Below are 22,017 nucleotides of genomic sequence, written 5' to 3' on the forward strand. Positions count from 1 at the left end.
GTTACGGGACCTCTCTCCTCTGCCTGGGTGCCTGGGCCTAAATATATGCCAATGGACTGTTCCAATGTTGGGTGACGTGAAGCCTGATTCTCTGCTATGACATGCAGACTGATTCTCTGCTGACATGAAGCCAGATTCTCTGTTACGGGACCTCTCTCCTCTGCCTGGGTGCTGGGCCTAAATATATGCCAATGGACTGTTCCAATGTTGGGTGACGTGAAGCCTGATTCTCTGCTATGACATGCAGACTGATTCTCTGCTGACATGAAGCCAGATTCTCTGTTACGGGACCTCTCTCCTCTGCCTGGGTGCTGGGCCTAAATATATGCCAATGGACTGTTCCAATGTTGGGTGACGTGAAGCCTGATTCTCTGCTATGACATGCAGACTGATTCTCTGCTGACATGAAGCCAGATTCTCTGTTACGGGACCTCTCTCCTCTGCCTGGGTGCCTGGGCCTAAATATATGCCAATGGACTGTTCCAATGTTGGGTGACGTGAAGCCTGATTCTCTGCTATGACATGCAGACTGATTCTCTGCTGACATGAATCCAGATTCTCTGTTACGGGACCTCTCTCCTCTGCCTGGGTGCCTGGGCCTAAATATATGCCAATGGACAGTTCCAATGTTGGGTGACGTGAAGCCTGATTCTCTGCTATGACATGCAGACTGATTCTCTGCTGACATGAAGCCAGATTCTCTGTTACGGGACCTCTCTCCTCTGCCTGGGTGCCTGGGCCTAAATATATGTCAATGGACTGTTCCAATGTTGGGTGACGTGAAGCCTGATTCTCTGCTATGACATGCAGACTGATTCTCTGCTGACATGAAGCCAGATTCTCTGTTACGGGACCTCTCTCCTCTGCCTGGGTGCTGGGCCTAAATATATGACAATGGACTTGTTACAGTGGTGGCTGACGTGAAGCCTGATTCTCTGCTATGACATGCAGACTGATTCTCTGCTGACATGAAGCCAGATTCTCTGTTACGGGACCTCTCTCCTCTGCCTGGGTGCCTGGGCCTAAATATATGCCAATGGACTGTTCCAATGTTGGGTGACGTGAAGCCTGATTCTCTGCTATGACATGCAGACTGATTCTCTACTGACATGAAGCCAGATTCTCTGTGTCGGGGCCTCTCTCCTCTGCCTGGGTGCCTGGGCCTAAATATATGCCAATGGACTGTTCCAATGTTGGGTGACGTGAAGCCTGATTCTCTGCTATGACATGCAGACTGATTCTCTGCTGACATGAAGCCATATTCTCTGTTACGGGACCTCTCTCCTCTGCCTGGGTGCTGGGCCTAAATATATGACAATGGACTGTTACAGTGGTAGCTGAAGTGAAGCCTGATTCTCTGCTATGACATGCAGACTGATTCTCTGCTGACATGAAGCCATATTCTCTGTTACGGGACCTCTCTCCTCTGCCTGGGTGCTGGGCCTAAATATATGACAATGGACTGTTGCAGTGGTGGCTGACGTGAAGCCTGATTCTCTGCTATGACATGCAGACTGATTCTCTGCTGACATGAAGCCAGATTCTCTGTTACGGGACCTCTCTCCTCTGCCTGGGTGCTGGGCCTAAATATATGACAATGGACTGTTACAGTGGTGGCTGACGTGAAGCCTGATTCTCTGCTATGACATGCAGACTGATTCTCTGCTGACATGAAGCCAGATTCTCTGTTACGGGACCTCTCTCCTCTTCCTAGGTCTAAATATATGCCAATGGACTGTTCCAATGTTGGGTGACGTGAAGCCTGATTCTCTGCTATGACATGCAGACTGATTCTCTGCTGACATGAAGCCAGATTCTCTGTTACGGGACCTCTCTCCTCTGCCTGGGTGCTGGGCCTAAATATATGACAATGGACTGTTACAGTGGTGGCTGACGTGAAGCCTGATTCTCTGCTATGACATGCAGACTGATTCTCTGCTGACATGAAGCCAGATTCTCTGTTACGGGACCTCTCTCCTCTGCCTGGGTCTAAATATATGCCAATGGACTGTTCCAATGTTGGGTGACGTGAAGCCTGATTCTCTGCTATGACATGCAGACTGATTCTCTGCTGACATGAAGCCAGATTCTCTGTTACGGGACCTCTCTCCTCTGCCTGGGTGCTGGGCCTAAATATATGACAATGGACTGTTACAGTGGTGGCTGACGTGAAGCCTGATTCTCTGCTATGACATGCAGACTGATTCTCTGCTGACATGAAGCCAGATTCTCTGTTACGGGACCTCTCTCCTCTGCCTGGGTGCTGGCCTAAATATATGCCAATGGACTGTTCCAATGTTGGGTGACGTGAAGCCTGATTCTCTGCTATGACATGCAGACTGATTCTCTGCTTACATGAAGCCAGATTCTCTGTTGCGGGACCTCTCTCCTCTGCCTGGGTGCTGGGCCTAAATATATGACAATGGACTGTTACAGTGGTGGCTGACGTGAAGCCTGATTCTCTGCTATGACATGCAGACTGATTCTCTGCTGACATGAAGCCAGATTCTCTGTTACGGGACCTCTCTCCTCTGCCTGGGTGCCTGGGCCTAAATATATGCCAATGGACTGTTTTAATGTTGGGTGACGTGAAGCCTGATTCTCTGCTATGACATGCAGACTGATTCTCTGCTAACATGAAGCCAGATTCTCTGTTACGGGACCCCTCTCCTCTGCCTGGGTGCTGGGCCTAAATATATGCCAATGGACTGTTTCAATGTTGGGTGACGTGAAGCCTGATTCTCTGCTATGACATACAGAATGATTCTCTGCTGACATGAAGCCAGAATCTCTGTTACGGGACCTCTCTCCTCTGCCTGGGTGCCTGGGCCTAAATATATGCCAATGGACTATTCCAATGTTGGGTGACGTGAAGCCTGATTCTCTGCTATGACATGCAGACTGATTCTCTGCTGATATGAAGCCAGATTCTCTGTTACGGGACCTCTCTCCTCTGCCTGGGTGCTGGGCCTAAATATATGACAAAGGACTGTTACAGTGGTGGCTGACGTGAAGCCTGATTCTCTGCTATGACATGCAGACTGATTCTCTGCTGACATGAAGCCAGATTCTCTGTTACGGGACCTCTCTCCTCTGCCTGGGTGCCTGGGCCTAAATATATGCCAATGGACTGTTTTTTAATGTTGGGTGACATGAAGCCTTATTCTCTGCTATGACATGCAGACTGATTCTCTGCTGACATGAATCCAGATTCTCTGTTACGGGACCTCTCTCCTCTGCCTGGGTGCCTGGGCCTAAATATATGCCAATGGACTGTTTCAATGTTGGGTGACGTGAAGCCTGATTCTCTGCTATGACATGCAGACTGATTCTCTGCTGACATGAAGCCAGATTCTCTGTTACGGGACCTCTCTCCTCTGCCTGGGTGCCTGGGCCTAAATATATGTCAATGGACTGTTCCAATGTTGGGTGACGTGAAGCCTGATTCTCTGCTATGACATGCAGACTGATTCTCTGCTGACATGAAGCCAGATTCTCTGTTACGGGACCTCTCTCCTCTGCCTGGGTGCTGGGCCTAAATATATGACAATGGATTGTTACAGTGGTGGCTGACGTGAAGCCTGATTCTCTGCTATGACATGCAGACTGATTCTCTGCTGACATGAAGCCAGATTCTCTGTTACGGGACCTCTCTCCTCTGCCTGGGTGCCTGGGCCTAAATATATGCCAATGGACTGTTCCAATGTGGGCTGACGTGAAGCCTGATTCTCTGCTATGACATGCAGACTGATTCTCTGCTGACATGAAGCCAGATTCTCTGTTACGGGACCTCTCTCCTCTGCCTGGGTGCCTGGGCCTAAATATATGCCAATGGACTGTTCCAATGTTGGGTGACGTGAAGCCTGATTCTCTGCTATGACATGCAGACTGATTCTCTGCTGACATGAAGCCATATTCTCTGTTACAGGGACCTCTCTCCTCTGCCTGGGTGCTGGGCCTAAATATATGACAATGGACTGTTACAGTGGTGGCTGACGTGAAGCCTGATTCTCTGCTATGACATGCAGACTGATTCTCTGCTGACATGAAGCCATATTCTCTGTTACGGGACCTCTCTCCTCTGCCTGGGTGCTGGGCCTAAATATATGACAATGGACTGTTACAGTGGTGGCTGACGTGAAGCCTGATTCTCTGCTATGACATGCAGACTGATTCTCTGCTGACATGAAGCCAGATTCTCTGTTACGGGACCTCTCTCCTCTGCCTGGGTGCTGGGCCTAAATATATGACAATGGACTGTTACAGTGGTGGCTGACGTGAAGCCTGATTCTCTGCTATGACATGCAGACTGATTCTCTGCTGACATGAAGCCAGATTCTCTGTTACGGGACCTCTCTCCTCTGCCTGGGTCTAAATATATGCCAATGGACTGTTCCAATGTTGGGTGACGTGAAGCCTGATTCTCTGCTATGACATGCAGACTGATTCTCTGCTGACATGAAGCCAGATTCTCTGTTACGGGACCTCTCTCCTCTGCCTGGGTGCTGGGCCTAAATATATGACAATGGACTGTTACAGTGGTGGCTGACGTGAAGCCTGATTCTCTGCTATGACATGCAGACTGATTCTCTGCTGACATGAAGCCAGATTCTCTGTTACGGGACCTCTCTCCTCTGCCTGGGTGCCTGGGCCTAAATATATGCCCATGGACTGTTCCAATGTTGGGTGACGTGAAGCCTGATTCTCTGCTATGACATGCAGACTGATTCTCTGCTGACATGAAGCCAGATTCTCTGTTACGGGACCTCTCTCCTCTGCCTGGGTGCTGGGCCTAAATATATGACAATGGACTGTTACAGTGGTGGGTGACGTGAAGCCTGATTCTCTGCTATGACATGCAGACTGATTCTCTGCTGACATGAAGCCAGATTCTCTGTTACGGGACCTCTCTCCTCTGCCTGGGTGCTGGGCCTAAATATATGACAATGGACTGTTACAGTGGTGGCTGACGTGAAGCCTGATTCTCTGCTATGACATGCAGACTGATTCTCTGCTAACATGAAGCCAGATTCTCTGTTACGGGACCCTCTCTCCTCTGCCTGGGTGCTGGGCCTAAATATATGCCAATGGACTGTTTCCAATGTTGGGTGACGTGAAGCCTGATTCTCTGCTATGACATACAGACTGATTCTCTGCTGATATGAAGCCAGATTCTCTGTTACGGGACCTCTCTCCTCTGCCTGGGTGCTGGGCCTAAATATATGACAATGGACTGTTACAGTGGTGGCTGACGTGAAGCCTGATTCTCTGCTATGACATGCAGACTGATTCTCTGCTGACATGAAGCCAGATTCTCTGTTACGGGACCTCTCTCCTCTGCCTGGGTGCCTGGGCCTAAATATATGCCAATGGACTGTTTCAATGTTGGGTGACATGAAGCCTGATTCTCTGCTATGACATGCAGACTGATTCTCTGCTGACATGAAGCCAGATTCTCTGTTACGGGACCTCTCTCCTCTGCCTGGGTGCCTGGGCCTAAATATGTGCCAATGGACTGTTCCAATGTTGGGTGACATGAAGCCTGATTCTCTGCTATGACATGCAGACTGATTCTCTGCTAACATGAAGCCAGATTCTCTGTTACGGGACCTCTCTCCTCTGCCTGGGTGCTGGGCCTAAATATATGCCAATGGACTGTTCCAATGTTTGGTGACGTGAAGCCTGATTCTCTGCTATGACATGCAGACTGATTCTCTGCTGACATGAAGCCAGATTCTCTGTTACGGGACCTCTCTCCTGTGCCTGGGTGCCTGGGCCTAAATATATGCCAATGGACTATTCCAATGTTGGGTGACGTGAAGCCTGATTCTCTGCTATGACATGCAGACTGATTCTCTGCTGACATGAGCTAGATTCTCTGTTACGGGACCTCTCTCCTCTGCCTGGGTGCTGGGCCTAAATATATGACAATGGACTGTTACAGTGGTGGCTGACGTGAAGCCTGATTCTCTGCTATGACATGCAGACTGATTCTCTGCTGACATGAATCCAGATTCTCTGTTACGGGACCTCTCTCCTCTGCCTGGGTGCCTGGGCCTAAATATATGCCAATGGACTGTTCCAATGTTGGGTGACGTGAAGCCCGATTCTCTGCTATGACATGCAGACTGATTCTCTGCTGACATGAAGCCAGATTCTCTGTTACGGGACCTCTCTCCTCTGCCTGGGTGCTGGGCCTAAATATATGACAATGGACTGTTACAGTGGTGGCTGACGTGAAGCCTGATTCTCTGCTATGACATGCAGACTGATTCTCTGCTGACATGAAGCCAGATTCTCTGTTACGGGACCTCTCTCCTCTGCCTGGGTGCCTGGGCCTAAATATATGCCCATGGACTGTTCCAATGTTGGGTGACGTGAAGCCTGATTCTCTGCTATGACATGCAGACTGATTCTCTGCTGACATGAAGCCAGATTCTCTGTTACGGGACCTCTCTCCTCTGCCTGGGTGCTGGGCCTAAATATATGACAATGGACTGTTACAGTGGTGGCTGACGTGAAGCCTGATTCTCTGCTATGACATGCAGACTGATTCTCTGCTGACATGAAGCCAGATTCTCTTTTACGGGACCTCTCTCCTCTGCCTGGGTGCCTGGGCCTAAATATATGCCAATGGACTGTTTTAATGTTGGGTGACGTGAAGCCTGATTCTCTGCTATGACATGCAGACTGATTCTCTGCTAACATGAAGCCAGATTCTCTGTTACGGGACCCCTCTCCTCTGCCTGGGTGCTGGGCCTAAATATATGCCAATGGACTGTTTCAATGTTGGGTGACGTGAAGCCTGATTCTCTGCTATGACATACAGACTGATTCTCTGCTGACATGAAGCCAGATTCTCTGTTACGGGACCTCTCTCCTCTGCCTGGGTGCCTGGGCCTAAATATATGCCAATGGACTGTTCCAATGTTGGGTGACGTGAAGCCTGATTCTCTGCTATGACATGCAGACTGATTCTCTGCTACATGAAGCCAGATTCTCTGTTACGGGACCTCTCTCCTCTGCCTGGGTGCTGGGCCTAAATATATGCCAATGGACTGTTCCAATGTTGGGTGACGTGAAGCCTGATTCTCTGCTATGACATGCAGACTGATTCTCTGCTGACATGAAGCCAGATTCTCTGTTACGGGACCTCTCTCCTCTGCCTGGGTGCTGGGCCTAAATATATGACAATGGACTGTTACAGTGGTGGCTGACGTGAAGCCTGATTCTCTGCTATGACATGCAGACTGATTCTCTGCTGACATGAAGCCAGATTCTCTGTTACGGGACCTCTCTCCTCTGCCTGGGTGCCTGGGCCTAAATATATGCCAATGGACTGTTCCAATGTTGGGTGACGTGAAGCCTGATTCTCTGCTATGACATGCAGACTGATTCTCTGCTGACATGAAGCCAGATTCTCTGTTACGGGACCTCTCTCCTCTGCCTGGGTGCCTGGGCCTAAATATGTGCCAATGGACTGTTCCAATGTTGGGTGACGTGAAGCCTGATTCTCTGCTATGACATGCAGACTGATTCTCTGCTAACATGAAGCCAGATTCTCTGTTACGGGACCTCTCTCCTCTGCCTGGGTGCTGGGCCTAAATATATGCCAATGGACTGTTCCAATGTTGGGTGACGTGAAGCCTGATTCTCTGCTATGACATGCAGACTGATTCTCTGCTGACATGAAGCCAGATTCTCTGTTACGGGACCTCTCTCCTCTGCCTGGGTGCCTGGGCCTAAATATATGCCAATGGACTGTTACAGTGGTGGGTGACGTGAAGCCATGATTCTCTGCTATGACATGCAGACTGATTCTCTGCTGACATGAAGCCAGATTCTCTGTTACGGGACCTCTCTCCTCTGCCTGGGTGCCTAGGTCCTAAATATATGCCATTGGACTGTTCCAATGTTGGGTGACGTGAAGCCTGATTCTCTGCTATGACATGCAGACTGATTCTCTGCTGACATGAAGCCAGATTCTCTGTTACGGGACCTCTCTCCTCTGCCTGGGTGCTGGGCCTAAATATATGACAATGGACTGTTCCAATGTTGGGTGACGTGAAGCCTGATTCTCTGCTATGACATGCTGACTGATTCTCTGCTAACATAAAGCCAGATTCTCTGTTACGGGACCTCTCTCCTCTGCCTGGGTGCTGGGCCTAAATATATGCCAATGGACTGTTCCAATGTTGGGTGACGTGAAGCCTGATTCTCTGCTATGACATGCAGACTGATTCTCTGCTGACATGAAGCCAGATTCTCTGTTACGGGACCTCTCTCGTCTGCCTGGGTGCCTGGGCCTAAATATATGACAATGGACTGTTACAGAGGTGGGTGACGTGAAGCCTGATTCTCTGCTATGACATGCAGACTGATTCTCTGCTGACATGAAGCCAGATTCTCTGTTACGGACCTCTCTCCTCTGCCTGAGTGCCTGGGCCTAAATATATGCCAATGGACTGTTCCAATGTTGGGTGACGTGAAGCCTGATTCTCTGCTATGACATGCAGACTGATTCTCTGCTGACATGAAGCCAGATTCTCTGTTACAGGACCTTTCTCCTCTGCCTGGGTGCCTGGGCCTAAATATATGCCAATGGACTATTCCAATGTTGGGTGACGTGAAGCCTGATTCTCTGCAATGACATGCAGACTGATTCTCTGCTGACATGAAGCCAGATCCTCTGTTACGGGACCTCTCTCCTCTGCCTGGGTGTTGGGCCTAAATATATGACAATGGACTGTTACAGTGGTGGCTGACGTGAAGCCTGATTCTCTGCTATGACATGCAGACTGATTCTCTGCTGACATGAAGCCAGATTCTCTGTTACGGGACCTCTCTCCTCTGCCTGGGTGCCTGGGCCTAAATATATGCCAATGGACTGTTCCAATGTTGGGTGACGTGAAGCCTGATTCTCTGCTATGACATGCAGACTGATTCTCTGCTGACATGAAGCCAGATTCTCTGTTACGGGACCTCTCTCCTCTGCCTGGGTGCCTGGGCCTAAATATATGCCAATGGACTGTTCCAATGTTGGGTGACGTGAAGCCTGATTCTCTGCTATGACATGCAGACTGATTCTCTGCTGACATGAAGCCAGATTCTCTGTTACGGGACCTCTCTCCTCTGCCTGGGTGCCTGGGCCTAAATATATGCCAATGGACTGTTCCATTGTTGGGTGACGTGAAGCCTGATTCTCTGCTATGACATGCAGACTGATTCTCTGCTGACATGAAGCCATATTCTCTGTTACGGGACCTCTCTCCTCTGCCTGGGTGCTGGGCCTAAATATATGACAATGGACTGTTACAGTGGTAGCTGACGTGAAGCCTGATTCTCTGCTATGACATGCAGACTGATTCTCTGCTGACATGAAGGCATATTCTCTGTTACGGGACCTCTCTCCTCTGCCTGGGTGCTGGGCCTAAATATATGACAATGGACTGTTGCAGTGGTGGCTGACGTGAAGCCTGATTCTCTGCTATGACATGCAGACTGATTCTCTGCTGACATGAAGCCAGATTCTCTGTTACGGGACCTCTCTCCTCTGCCTGGGTGCCTGGGCCTAAATACAGGTCCTTCTCAAAAAATTAGCATATTGTGATAAAGTTCATTATTTTCTGTAATGTACTGATAAACATTAGACTTTCATATATTTTAGATTCATTACACACCAACTGAAGTAGTTCAAGCCTTTTATTGTTTTAATATTGATGATTTTGGCATACAGCTCATGAAAACCCAAAATTCCTATCTCAAAAAATTAGCATATCATGAAAAGGTTCTCTAAACGAGCTATTAACCTAATCATCTGAATCAACTAATTAACTCTAAACACCTGCAAAAGATTCCTGAGGCTTTTAAAAACTCCCAGCCTGGTTCATTACTCAAAACCGCAATCATGGGTAAGACTGCCGACCTGACTGCTGTCCAGAAGGCCATCATTGACACCCTCAAGCAAGAGGGTAAGACACAGAAAGAAATTTCTGAACGAATAGGCTGTTCCCAGAGTGCTGTATCAAGGCACCTCAGTGGGAAGTCTGTGGGAAGGAAAAAGTGTGGCAGAAAACGCTGCACAACTGAGAAGAGGTGACCGGACCCTGAGGAAGATTGTGGAGAAGGACCGATTCCAGACCTTGGGGGACCTGCGGAAGCAGTGGACTGAGTCTGGAGTAGAAACATCCAGAGCCACCGTGTACAGGCGTGTGCAGGAAATGGGCTACAGGTGCCGCATTCCCCAGGTCAAGCCACTTTTGAACCAGAAACAGGGGCAGAAGCGCCTGACCTGGGCTACAGAGAAGCAGCACTGGACTGTTGCATGTCATTCGGAAATCAAGGTGCCAGAGTCTGGAGGAAGACTGGGGAGAGGGAAATGCCAAAATGCCTGAAGTCCAGTGTCAAGTACCCACAGTCAGTGATGGTCTGGGGTGCCATGTCAGCTGCTGGTGTTGGTCCACTGTGTTTTATCAAGGGCAGGGTCAATGCAGCTAGCTATCAGGAGATTTTGGAGCACTTCATGCTTCCATCTGCTGAAAAGCTTTATGGAGATGAAGATTTCATTTTTCAGCACGACCTGGCACCTGCTCACAGTGCCAAAACCACTGGTAAATGGTTTACTGACCATGGTATTACTGTGCTCAATTGGCCTGACAACTCTCCTGACCTGAACCCCATAGAGAATCTGTGGCATATTGGGAAGAGAAAGTTGAGAGACGCAAGACCCAACACTCTGGATGAGCTTAAGGCCGTTATCGAAGCATCCTGGGCCTCCATAACACCTCAGCAGTGCCACAGGCTGATTGCCTCCATGCCACGCCGCATTGAAGCGGTCATTTCTGCCAAAGGATTCCCGACCAAGTATTGAGTGCAGAACTGAACATAATTATTTGAAGGTTGACTTTTTTTGTATTAAAAACACTTTTCTTTTATTGGTCGGATGAAATATGCTAATTTTTTTAGATAGGAATTTGGGTTTTCATGAGCTGTATGCCAAAATAATCAATATTAAAACAATAAAAGGCTTGAACTACTTCAGTTGGTGTGTAATGAATCTAAAATATATGAAAGTCTAATGTTTATCAGTACATTACAGAAAATAATGAACTTTATCACAATATGCTAATTTTTTTAGAAGGACCTGTATATGCCAATGGACTGTTCCAATGTTGGGTGACGTGAAGCCTGATTCTCTGCTATGACATGCAGACTGATTCTCTGCTGACATGAAGCCAGATTCTCTGTTACGGGACCTCTCTCCTCTGCCTGGGTGCCTGGGCCTAAATATATGCCAATGGACTATTCCAATGTTGGGTGACGTGAAGCCTGATTCTCTGCTATGACATGCAGACTGATTCTCTGCTGCCATGAAGCCAGATTCTCTGTTACGGGACCTCTCTCCTCTGCCTGGGTGCCTGGGCCTAAATATATGCCAATGGACTGTTCCAATGTTGGGTGACGTGAAGCCCGATTCTCTGCTATGACATGCAGACTGATTCTCTGCTGACATGAAGCCAGATTCTCTGTTACGGGACCTCTCTCCTCTGGCTGGGTGCCTGGGCCTAAATATATGCCAATGGACTGTTACAGTGGTGGGTGACGTGAAGCCTGATTCTCTGCTATGACATGCAGACTGATTCTCTGCTGAAATGAAGCCAGATTCTCTGTTACGGGACCTCTCTCCTCTGCCTGGGTGCCTGGGTCTAAATATATGCCAATGGACTGTTACAGTGGTGGCTGACGTGAAGCCTGATTCTCTGCTATGACATGCTGACTGATTCTCTGCTGACATGAAGCCAGATTCTGTTACGGGACCTCTCTCCTCTGCCTGGGTGCCTGGGCCTGAATATATGTCAATGGACTATTCCAATGTTGGGTGACGTGAAGCCTGATTCTCTGCTATGACATGCAAACTGATTCTCTGCTGACATGAAGCCAGATTCTCTGTTACGGGACCTCTCTCCTCTGCCTGGGTGCTGGGCCTAAATATATGACAATGGACTGTTCCAATGTTGGGTGACGTGAAGCCTGATTCTCTGCTATGACATGCAGACTGATTCTCTGCTAACATGAAGCCAGATTCTCTGTTACGGGACCTCTCTCCTCTGCCTGGGTGCTGGGCCTAAATATATGCCAATGGACTGTTCCAATGTTGGGTGACGTGAAGCCTGATTCTCTGCTATGACATGCAGATTGATTCTCTGCTGACATGAAGCCAGATTCTCTGTTACGGGACCTCTCTCCTCTGCCTGGGTGCCTGGGCCTAAATATATGACAATGGACTGTTAGAGTGGTGGCTGACGTGAAGCCTGATTCTCTGCTATGACATGCAGACTGATTCTCTGCTGACATGAAGCCAGATTCTCTGTTACGGGACCTCTCTCCTCTGCCTGGGTGCCTGGGCCTAAATATATGCCAATGGACTGTTCCAATGTTGGGTGACGTGAAGCCTGATTCTCTGCTATGAAATGCAAACTGATTCTCTGCTGACATGAAGCCAGATTCTCTGTTACGGGACCTCTCTCCTCTGCCTGGGTGCTGGGCCTAAATATATGACAATGGACTGTTCCAATGTTGGGTGACGTGAAGCCTGATTCTCTGCTATGACATGCAGACTGATTCTCTGCTAACATGAAGCCAGATTCTCTGTTACGGGACCTCTCTCCTCTGCCTGGGTGCTGGGCCTAAATATATGCCAATGGACTGTTCCAATGTTGGGTGACATGAAGCCTGATTCTCTGCTATGACATGCAGACTGATTCTCTGCTGACATGAAGCCAGATTCTCTGTTACGGGACCTCTCTCCTCTGCCTGGGTGCCTGGGCCTAAATATATGACAATGGACTGTTACAGTGGTGGCTGACGTGAAGCCTGATTCTCTGCTATGACATGCAGACTGATTCTCTGCTGACATGAAGCCAGATTCTCTGTTACGGGACCTCTCTCCTCTGCCTGGGTGCCTGGGCCTAAATATATGCCAATGGACTGTTCCAATGTTGGGTGACGTGAAGCCTGATTCTCTGCTATGACATGCAGACTGATTCTCTGCTGACATGAAGCCAGATTCTCTGTTACTTGACCTCTCTCCTCTGCCTGGGTGCCTGGGCCTAAATATATGCCAATGGACTATTCCAATGTTGGGTGATGTGAAGCCTGATTCTCTGCTATGACATGCAGACTGATTCTCTGCTGACATGAAGCCAGATTCTCTGTTACGGGACCTCTCTCCTCTGCCTGGGTGCTGGGCCTAAATATATGACAATGGACTGTTACAGTGGTGGCTGACGTGAAGCCTGATTCTCTGCTATGACATGCAGACTGATTCTCTGCTGACATGAAGCCAGATTCTCTGTTACGGGACCTCTCTCCTCTGCCTGGGTGCCTGGGCCTAAATATATGCCAATGGACTATTCCAATGTTGGGTGACGTGAAGCCTGATTCTCTGCTATGACATGCTGACTAATTCTCTGCTGACATGAAGCCAGATTCTCTGTTACGGGACCTCTCTCCTCTGCCTGGGTGCTAGGCCTAAATATATGACAATGGACTGTTACAGTGGTGGCTGACATGAAGCCTGATTCTCTGCTATGACATGCAGACTGATTCTCTGCTGACATGAAGCCAGATTCTCTGTTACGGGACCTCTCTCCTCTGCCTGGGTGCCTGGGCCTAAATATATGCCAATGGACTGTTCCAATGTTGGGTGACGTGAAGCCTGATTCTCTGCTATGACATGCAGACTGATTCTCTGCTGAAATGAAGCCAGATTCTCTGTTACGGGACCTCTCTCCTCTGCCTGGGTGCCTGGGCCTAAATATATGCCAATGGACTGTTCCAATGTTTGGTGACGTGAAGCCTGATTCTCTGCTATGACATGCAGACTGATTCTCTGCTGACATGAAGCCAGATTCTCTGTTACGGGACCTCTCTCCTCTGCCTGGGTGCTGGGCCTAAATATATGACAATGGACTGTTACAGTGGTAGCTGACGTGAAGCCTGATTCTCTGCTATGACATGCAGACTGATTCTCTGCTGACATGAAGCCAGATTCTCTGTTACGGGACCTCTCTCCTCTGCCTGGGTGCTGGGCCTAAATATATGACAATGTACTGTTGCAGTGGTGGCTGACGTGAAGCCTGATTCTCTGCTATGACATGCAGACTGATTCTCTGCTGACATGAAGCCAGATTCTCTGTTACGGGACCTCTCTCCTCTGCCTGGGTACTGGGCCTAAATATATAACAATGGACTGCTACAGTGGTGGCTGACGTGAAGCCTGATTCTCTGCTATGACATGCAGACTGATTCTCTGCTGACATGAAGCCAGATTCTCTGTTACGGGACCTCTCTCCTCTGCCTGGGTGCTGGGCCTAAATTTATGACAATGGACTGTTACAGTGGTGGCTGACGTGAAGCCTGATTCTCTTCTATGACATGCAGACTGATTCTCTGCTGACATGAAGCCAGATTCTCTGTTACGGGACCTCTCTCCTCTGCCTGGGTGCTTGGCCTAAATATATGACAATGGACTGTTACAGTGGTGGCTGACGTGAAGCCTGATTCTCTGCTATGACATGCAGACTAATTCTCTGCTGACATGAAGCCAGATTCTCTGTTATGGGACCTCTCTCCTCTGCCTGGGTGCCTGGGCCTAAATATATGCCAATGGACTGTTACAGTGGTGGCTGACGTGAAGCCTGATTCTCTGCTATGGGACCTCTCTCAAATTGATATTGGTTAATTTTTATTTATTTTATTTTTATTCATTTCCCTATCCACATTTGTTTGCAGGGGATTTACCTACATGTTGCAGCCTTTTGCAGCCTTCTAGCTCTTTCCTGGGCTGTTTTACAGCCTTTTTAGTGCCGAAAAGTTCGGGTCCCCATTGACTTCAATGGGGTTCGGGTTCGGGACGAAGTTCGGATCGGGTTCGGATCCCGAACCCGAACATTTCCGGGAAGTTCGGCCGATCTTCTCGAACCCGAACATCCAGGTGTCCGCTCAACTCTACTTATTATATTTTTTCTGTGTGTATAATACATTTTTGTGATTCGGACTTGTCCATTATGTCCCATATGTTTAGTGTGCCAGTCTTCTAGTACCAGATACCTAATAAATTTATCTATGAAATATAATGAAAAGATTTCTATGTTTTCTGTAGCTTCTAGTCTTCATCGATTCAGTGAGAGTAGAAGTCCCGGAAAAAGAAAAAAGTAACAGCACACCTCTAAAGTAGTACTATCAAGTACTAATTGATATTTGAGTGGTAGAATAGGAATACTGCCCACCGTACTTGGACTGTCTGATGCTGAGAGAAAGCCCTTTACATCTGAGCTTCAAGCCTGCAGTGGCACTCAGAGCCATGGTGCAGCCAAGCCTTCCCTCCGGATAACACAGGTTAGTGTACCAGTGCTCAGAAGAGCAGAAGAATACGGGGTACAGCAGCAGCACGACTGAGGTAAGGTAAATATCGACTGTGTTTTTCAGTTTGTCAAACATGTTTGTTTTAGTGTTCTGACGAAGGGGCCGGTCCAGTCCAGAAACGCATTACCAGGGCAACCTGAGCTAAACTGGTTAAAGTTTCGTCAGTGGATATTTACTTGCTTCAGTGCACCTCTGCTGTACCCTGCCTTCTTCTGCTCTTCTAATATGAAGTTTGGCAGACAAGACTGTTATCTCCCGAAGCTGACATCTTATACAGAAGATGAAAAATAAAAAGACTTTTTTTTTAATAACAATTCAAAAAGACTGACTTTATTTAAAGGGACACTGACAGGCCCAAAAAGCATATTTAGGTATATATATGACAGTACAGGTCATATAAAGTGTATTAGAATCATCTAAGTATCCCCCCTGTCCACCTCATAAATACAGTAAAAAGAAGTTTTATAACCTGGTTTCATCGTGTTCAATCTGCCCAAGGGGCGGTGTTTCATCTCAACTTGCGCCCAGCCAGCCTCGCCACAACTGCCGTTTGAAGCGCCGCCCAGCTCATCAATATTCACTTCGCTGGGTGGCTACTCTGAAGCGCTGCTGTGCCCGGCGCATGCACATTAAGCTAAGGCTGCATCGGCCTCTGGGAATCAGACTGTGCACAGGCGCGATGCGATCCCGGCCAGTGAGGGTGCCGGGCTCATGCGCTGAAGATAGCCGGGGACACTAGTAGCCGCCCAGCAAAGTGAATATTGATTAGCTGGGCGGCGCTTCAAACGGCAGTTGTGACGAGGCTGGCTGGGCGCAAGTTGAGATGAAACACCGCCCCTTGGGCAGATTGAACACGATGAAAGCAGGTTATAAAACTTCTTTTTACTGTATTTATAAGGTGGACAGGGGGGATACTTAGATGATTCTAATACACTTTATATGACCTGTACGGTCATATATATACCTAAATATGCTTTTTGGCCTGTCAGTGTCCCTTTTTAGAGGCCAGTTAAAGTGGATCTAACATTACAAAATAACTTTATTATTACCTATGATTAAATTAATTTTTGACATGTTTTTTTTTTTTTTTACTTTTACCTCAGGCAACTACTATACTTTCGAATCAGTACTCCTGTGCACTGCTGTGTATGGGAGTACAGATTCACTGATGCCACACTGAGTGCTGTACGGACAGGAGCATCATAGCACAACACTGCTCCTGCCTGTACCAGCACTGGTCTACAGAAGCCTGGCATTGATGGGCTATGTCAGGCTTTAGCAGAGGGGGCACAGGCAGAGGAGTGATGAATCTCCTGCCCTGCTCAGACTCAGCTCAGGTAACAGGTTAGCAACTCCTTTAATTTTTTATTGTATCATTGAATTCTGTACCTGACATGGTTTTTTTATTTAAAAAGCTCAATGTTGTTTAAGATGCTGATTATTATTAGTAGACACTAAATTTGATCACTGGGTTATAAGATATATATATTGCTGAGAACAGCCCAAACGATTAAATGTACTAAACACACCAAAAAATAGCACCAAACACATGCATGTATAAACATGAAAGAGTCTTTATTTAGATATACATTACTTGTGACATATATAAAAATATATAATTAGTAAAAACAGCAGCAAGGACAGGGGAAACCTTCTGTGAGGAAAAAACAACCCTAGAGGAGGCTGAGGGGTCAACACACAGGGGTATATAGATTGCAGAAAAGGCCACACATAGACAAGCCAATAAAGCAATAGAAGCCACCAGACATGAGAATCCAAAAGTAAGGCATAATAACGAACCTATGTGTGGAAATGAAAAGCAATAACTACCCAAGAGTGTGTGTGGAACCCTCAGCCGCCTCCTCCTGACGTTGTTTTGTGAAATTTTTACTAATTATATATTTTTATATATGTCACAAGTAATGCATATCTAAATAAAGACTCTTTCATGTTTATACATGCATGTGTTTGGTGCTATTTTTTGGTGTGTTTATTATTAGTAGAGATGAGCGAAGTTTAGAAAAATATGATTGCTGTGAGGTCGCTCCATACACGGCAGTAACTTTGACAGTTCTGGCCCCATGACAGAGTGGAGAAAGTGGCAGCAGCATCAGCAGTAACAGTGATGGCCCCATGACAGAGTGGGGAGAGTGGAAGCGGCAGCGGCAGTAGCAGTGACAGTAGTGACCTCATGACACAGTAGGGAGGGTGTCAGCAGCAGCAGTGATGCACACGACAATATATGACACCTGCCTTTAATACTGAGGCACACCAACTGCATCACAAAAATAACAGATCAACCATGAATGTCAGAGCACTGCACAGTGATGCACGTGGCGGTATATTACACCTGCCTTTGATACTGAGGCACACTAACTGTATCACTAAAATAACGGATTAACTATGAATGTCGGTGCACTTCATAGTGATGCACACGGAGATATATTACACCTGCCTTGAATACTGGGGCACACTAACTGTATCACTAAAATAACAGATTAACTATTAATGTTGATGCACTGCACAATGATGCACATGGCGATATATTACACCTGCCTTTAATACTGAGGCACGCTAAGTAAAACAGCAGATTAAGGGCTCATGCACATGACCGCATGCCCTTCGAGACATACAGTCCGAGAGCGGGCCATATGTCCCGGAGCGGCATACATCGTGCGCACGGGAGTGCACAGCATCATAGGTTACTATGATGCTGTGCACATCGCGCCACCCACAGGGCTGTTGTCCTGCACTCATAAGATCATATTAGTGCAGTACAATAGCCCTGTGGGTGGCCTGATGCGCACAGCATCATAGTAACCTATGATGCTGTGTGCTCCCGTGCACACGATGTATGTAGCTCCGGGACATATGGCCCGCCCACGGACCGTATGTCTCGGAGGTCATACGGTCGTGTGCATGAGCCCTAATTCTGAATATCGGTGTACAAGAACATGATGCACACGATGATATATTATACCTGACTTTAATACTGAGGCACACTAACTGTATCATTAAAATAACAGATTATCTATGAATATCGGTGCAGTAAACAGTGATGCACATGGCGATATATTAGACCTGCCTTTAATACTGAGGCACTGCTTAGACTCTGCCCCTTTGTGTGTGAGTAAAAGAGAATGAGTGTACGGTGTTTGTGTGTGTGTGTAAAGGTTTATAAAGCTCACCTGTTTTGTGATAAAATCCCATCCTGTGTGCTAAAGATGCTATAGGTCAGTGATGGCGAACCTTTTAGAGACCGAGTGCCCAAATTGCAACCCAAAACCCACCTATTTATCACAATGTAACCTGAATACTGAAAAATCCTGGCAAAGTTAGGCTGTGGAGGCATGGCTTAACACAGGCCCCAGTGAAATAAATGCCCCTGTTGGCACCTCGTTGTATTAAAAATGTCCCATTTGTGGCCCCAAGTATTAATAATGCCCCAGTAATGTATCCCAGTATTAATAAGACCCCCATTAGTGGCCCCCAGTATTAATAAGGCCCCATTAGTGATCCCAACTTTTAATAAGGCCCCAATAATAGCTCACAATATTAATAAGGCCCCCATTAGTGTCCCCCAGCATTAATAATCCCCCAGTAGTTGCCCCCAGTATTAATAAGGCCCCTAATAATGGCGCTCAGTAAAATAATGCCCCATTAATTCCCCTTAGTATTATTTTTCCTCCATTAGTGGCTCCCAGTGTTAATAATGCCCCCATTAAAAATAAAACTCACCTCATCCATTTGATCACGCAGCGGTGAACACTCGCTGCTCACTGGATGCGTAGGACAAGAGCTGCGCTCCAGCGTGATGACGTTTTGCAGGTCTTGCTGCTTCAAGTCAATGCTGTGAAACATCACGCTGGAATGCAGGTCCTGTCCTGAACATTCAGTGAGCAGCGAGTGTTCCCTGTGGCATGATCAAATGGATGAGGTGAGTTTTATTTATTTTTAACACAAGCAGAAGGGGGGGGGGGAGGCTGTACTAATGAGTGCTCCACAATGGAAGCGCTCATTAGTAATAGTGCACAGGTGACAACCCTATGAACGGCCCACACAGAGCCGGGTGCCCAGATATAGGGCACTATTAGTGCCTCCTCTGGCATGTGTCCCATAGATTCACCACCAGTGTCATAGTTGCTGCTGCACTACTTTCCAGCTCTCTCATAGATTCACAATGGATCTGAACTACCATAGTAGTCTTTTGCATCTCACGAAACAAGACTGTCATGATTCATTTTAGGAGCATGTTAATTCAGTAGTTTATCTAGATTAGTCAGTTCACAAGTCACATGCTCCATATCAGCCTCCTCAGGACATGGTGCTGTAGGGCAGGCAGTAGGCTATACTGGAGTTCACTTTACCAGATATCATCTGCCTGTTCTTATTCACACTGCTAGACATTGACAATAATAAATCTATCTGACCCTTTTAATAAAACTATAACTCATCCAGAGCTGTAAATCCTATGTGTAACAGAGCAGATCTGTGCATCTAATCACTTGTCAGTAGCATCACAGAGCCAAAGAAAGAATGAACTAGATGAACTTAAACTAATATTTCAGGTGAACTTGATCAGAATGAACTAATCAACTAATCCCCAAAATTAACTAGATTTTCCATCACTAGCGCACAGGACAATAGCGGAGACCATGTGGGATGAGACATTTATAGGGCTGTGACATCATAGGAAATAGCTTCCTGCGGATTGGCTGGTTGCATGGCATTATGGGTGATCTCATGTTCCTTGGCTTCTTACTTTCAGTTTGTAACACATTCAGACGCCATTTTAGGAAAAACTGATTTGTTACCATGATAGCTCAACACTAAATATTAGGTAGGTGAACATTGGGTTTCGCCATATATTTCAAAAATCTTATTTATGGAGATGTCATAGTGAAATATGGTGCCAATAAATGCCAAGGATCAATTAAACTGAAAGGCAAGCTAACTGTTCAAATACAGATGTAGCCGGGCTAAAATTGATGGCTAACGTGTTAAGTAAATAATGACAAGAAAATGTTAATGAACTTTTTCATTAGAATTTAATGGCTTTTGTCATGAGATAACAATGTAACGTGTTATCAGAGTCAATTTTACAATGACTATATCTGTATGTATTATTTACTTTTTAATATATAACCCATTCCTGTTATGCTACTAATAGAATGATTAAACAGCCTTGATATCACATGAAATATGCAGTCAATTCTAATTAAACACTAAGAAAAACCCAACATGTTAATAGATAATCAATAGACGTATTTTAATAGTGAATTAAGTATCCCCACACTAATTCAACTTACTGAATTACTTTAAAATAGATGCCTAAGCTTAAGTATTATTATTTTTGAATTTAAAGAGATCGAATAATATATAGTGATCAATTTCTTATTCCATCTTTATTATAGTTGGAGTCATATCTTTATCGTACACAGCTACAAATCTCTTGTATAGACATTGCGTTAATACCATTCTGATTTTCAACACTAGAGGGAGCTCCATTTACTGCATTCTGCTTAAATAAAAAAGCAGTACTGCATATGTGCTCCAAACCTCCCCCTTTCCCCCGAAGGGAGACAGCATACAGCCAGAATGGCTGGAAATAATGTAGAGGTCGGCGTCTCTACATAACTTTGACTGATCCACCGCCAGCGCAGGCGCTTAAGATTGTTGTCTAAAACGCCAATTTTAATAAACGACCCCCATAGAGATTTTGGAAATATGTTATGGCTATATACCCCAATATTGCTGAATTGCATTTATATCTGTTGAAGTGTTTTCCTCTTTTTCCATATTTTTTGTAATATTTGAGCTGAATTGAAATGAAAATTGCAGAAACTGTGATACTGTCCCCATAGCTTTCTAGTTTTTAAAAGGAAATCAAAGTTGATGGATAAACATGTTATTCAACTGATTGATTTTTGCAATTTTTGTATTAATGTATGACAAAAAAGAGTGCATTTCGCATTTTTTGTATACATGTAAGATACAATAGACTGATCTTTGAACTAGATGTTATATTCCAAAACAATATATGTTTTTGTATAAAATTTATCAGTTTAATATCTCCAAATATATTGCAACAGTGTTGTGTAATGGATTTGCATATTTCAGTTTAATTAATATAGAGCTTGTAGATAAAGGATAATTAGCAAGTAATAGTAATGGCTTTTGCAAATTATCTCTAGAACAGTGTCACAACACTCCAATCCAGAGCACTGCAAATGTGTCCTTTAGGTAGGTCTCATAATAATGGAGAACTTTGAACATCTAAAAACAATAGTTGTAGCTGAATTTTGTACACTCTAAAACAGCTGTGTATATAATATACCAAGGAGAAGCTACTGATGCACCAGTCATCATTGTGAATGCAAGTTCCATTGAAGAACACCATATCAATATTGTGCAAGAAAGTTGGCATGAGTTCAACCCTGTTGTTACATAGTTACATAGTTAATATGGTTGAAAAAAGACATAAGTCCATCAAGTTCAACCAAAGGATAGGTGGGGAGGTGAATCCCAGAAAGAAGTGAGATTTCTACACATTTTCATAAGCATTAATGTAATTTACTTTCAAGAATTCGT

Source organism: Bufo gargarizans, chromosome 3 (assembly GCF_014858855.1).
Source record: "Bufo gargarizans isolate SCDJY-AF-19 chromosome 3, ASM1485885v1, whole genome shotgun sequence".
NCBI classification, from domain to species: domain Eukaryota; kingdom Metazoa; phylum Chordata; class Amphibia; order Anura; family Bufonidae; genus Bufo; species Bufo gargarizans.